Genomic DNA, 3,541 nt, shown 5'->3' with positions numbered 1-3,541 from the left:
AAAAAAAAGAAAAAGATAAAGATAAAAACAAAAACAAACAAAACAAAACAACAACAACAACAACAACAAAACCAGAATGTGATCAAATATGATCAGGCTGGTATATAGATCAGTGCCACACAGTAGATTTGGGGTGTATTTTGGTCTTTTAGAAGAAAGTGCCTCCCAAAATTTTAAAGAAAGAAAAACTTATATATGTACAAAAATAAGGGTTGATATGATGAAGGGATGGAATATGACTGTAAAGATGGAAAGTATAAAACATTTTATAAAAGGAATTGATAAGAAGTTATTTGAAAAAAGAAAGAAGAGGATTTAAAAAAAGAAAAAAAGGGGAGAGGATGTCATCAGGCAGGGGAATAGAAAACACCATATACTAGAGATTTAGGGTATATTTTGATCTGTTAGAAGAAACTATCTCAAAATTTTAAAGAGAGAACAACTTATATATATAAGCCAAAAATACGGGTAACTACTATGAAGGGATAGAATATGACTCTAAAAATGAAAAATAAAAATGTTTTTTTTTTTTTAAAAAAGGGATTGATAAGATGTTGGTTGAAAAAGGGAAAAAGAAAAATTCAAAAAGAAAAAAAAAGAAAAAAAGACAGTTAAAAAAAATTAACTTTGAAAGACTACAGAATCATGGTAAAAAAAGCCATGAATTCTATGTGCAGTAGTCCCCTAGCGCTGGAGTTCTGCCGTTCTCATTGATGGGTAAACTTGGTCTTGGCTGGCTGTTCTCGCTGATCTTCTGGGGAGGGGCCTGTTGCCGTGGTTTCCAAATGTCTTTGCCGGAGGCAGAATTGCCCCGCCCTTGCCCCCTCCTAGCTAAGTAATCTGCTCAGGTTTGCTCTCCGGGGCTTTTGTTCCCTGCGAGCTTTCCGTACAGCTTTGGAGGCGGAGAGTGAAAATGGCGGCCTCCCAATCTCCGCCGCGGAGGAGCCGAGAACTCGGGGCCCCGCTTCTCAGTGAGCCCCCAGAGAAAAGCCGTCAGTCACTCCCGTCTCCCCGGTCTCCAGCCGCACTCCGTGCTCACCCGGCCTGTGACCGCGCGTTTCTATCTCTGGCACCTGACCCGGGTGGAGTCTCCACCCCAGCAGATCCCTGCGGCGCACTCCCGCGCAGCTCCTCCCAGGGGAGGAAGGTGAGTCTCCCCGGATCTGCCGCTTGTTGGGTCCCTGCTGGAGGAGCAGGGGCCCGACTGTGCCGCAGATCACGGTTTATGGCAACCCCGAGCTGAGAGCCCGCGCCTGGGCTCCGCCTCTGCAGCCGGCTTCCCCGCTCCGATACCTGGGGGCTCTGCTGCACTCAGGCACCCCCAGTCTTTCTGTGACCCGTGGGTCCTGAGACCACACTGTCCCGGAGGGTTCCACCCCCCGCTTAGCCACCAGAGTGACGTCCCTCAGTGGAGCAGACTTTTAAAAGTTCCGATTTTGTGCTCCGCGGCTCTATCACTTGCCAGAAGCGGCCGAGGGAGGCCCCTCCCCCGCCGTCTATCCTCCCGAATATCGCCTCGGATTCACTTCTCCGCACGTCCTACCTTCCAGAAAGTGGTCGCTTTTCTGATGAGAGAGTTGTTGCTCTTCTTTTCTTCGATCTCCTGTTGAGTTTGTAGGTGTTCAGAATGGTTTGATCCCTATCCAGCTGAATTCCTGAGACCAGACGAAATCCAGGTCTCCTACTCCTCCGCCATCTTGCTCCGCTGTTTTTTAGCTCTTTTGAAAAACTACTGCCCCCCTGGCATTTAGAAAAGAATCCATGCTTCAGAATATCTGAGGAGACATAGATATGCACGAAGAGTCACCTCTATGTTTTACCAACTTCAAATATTGACCAATGACAAGAGAAATATGGTGCTTTTTACTGGAGCATGTTAGTGTTATTTTGTCACTTAGTTCCCAAAGACACACATAGCTATTGATCTTTCCACATATCAAGGGAAGCTCATAAATTATTGGGGAAATGTCAACAAAAATGAAGAAAATGACAGAAACTCTTCTAGATCTAGAGAAAGACGTTATTTGCAAATTCATGTTCCCCAGTATCAGGAAAATCCCCAGAGGCAATAGGTATTTGTAAGAGCAAATAAGCCACTGATCGTATTGCTATTTATCACAGTTGCTCAATTCTGCTTCAGCCTTCAGACCTTGTTGAATCAGGAGAATTTTTTAAAATGAGCATTTGTGTGGCTTAAAGGGATTTTTGAGTTCAAAAGTAAAGTTCTGAGAATAGTTCTGTTATTCTCAGCTGGCCCTTAGCCAAGTGGTTAAAACTCATTTCCCTTTTGAGAGTCCTACTCCTTGCTTTGGGTGACAACCTCCCAAGATTTTCATGTTGTCTATGCAGAGTCCCCCCACCCATTCTCCATAGGAATTCTCTATTTCATGTCATCTTGAGAAGCAAATTGCCCTTCATAAACAGATCACATAGTTTTGTGAATAAGTGGGAAGCCAATCAGTAGCATAGTATTTTACTTACCTGGAGTTCTGAACAATTGAGAAATTCAAAGGAATCTAAAGATAATCTAAAATATCACCTTTAATATGGATAAAGTCTAGGGTGAAGGACACCCTATATAGATCTATAAGCAAGTGGGCTTTCCAATACTGTGCCCCTGTGTTAGAGAGACTTACCCCCTCAGTCACAGCCTGTGCCATACCATTGCAGGACCCTCTTACAAGGTCAGGCCCCTCTCACTGTTTGGCAGAAATCAGAGCAGAACACAGGTCCTCTGTAGTCTGCCATGTCCTAAGAAGATGTATGGACGGAACTAGGCAAGCACATTTCCTTGTCCCAAGTTTGACAACTAGTTAAATTATTTCTCAGTCCTCTACTCCCTACAGGTATATCACAACACATGGAAAGAAACATCTGGAGTGGGAAGAAGAGTCTCCCCTAATATTCTCCTGTTTATTTTTCTCTTAACTCACTGAGTTTAACTGTTAACAATCTCCATAGAGCAGGGAGATCAGCAGTTTATGACAGTCCTGCTCTCTCCTTGATGAAGCTACTTCCCCAACAGCAATCACTGGGACTGCTGATGGACAATGTAGGTGGTAGTGCACCCAGAAGGCTCTGAAATGTGTCTGAAGACTATATTAATTAAACATCAGGATCATGCCACACCCAACTATGAAAATTCATTTTCTATTCTTTTTTTTAAAGATTTTATTTATTTGAGAGAGAGAGACAGAGGTAGCCTGAGAGGGCATGAACAGGGAGGAGAGGGAGAAGCAGGCTCCCTGCTGAGCAGGGACCCTGACACCGGGCCCGATCATAGGACCTTGAGATCATGACCTGAGCCAAAGGCAGACGCTTAACTGACTGAGCCACTCAGGTGCCCCTCATTCTCTATTCCATTAACCTTTTCAAATGATGTCCAGCTACATTGTCTTAAGTCATCTATCAGAGGATATACAGAAGATGCCACTCATTTGAGTACAGTCTGTCCTTATCATAATTCTAGGGGACATTAAAATCCAAATATTAAATTCCTTTGCACTTTTCACTGTAAGTCCAGAGAAAAGTCCAAATTTCT

Source organism: Neomonachus schauinslandi, chromosome X (genome assembly GCF_002201575.2).
Source record: "Neomonachus schauinslandi chromosome X, ASM220157v2, whole genome shotgun sequence".
In the NCBI taxonomy this organism is placed as follows: Eukaryota; Metazoa; Chordata; class Mammalia; order Carnivora; family Phocidae; genus Neomonachus; species Neomonachus schauinslandi.
This window is presented reverse-complemented; position numbering follows the sequence as displayed.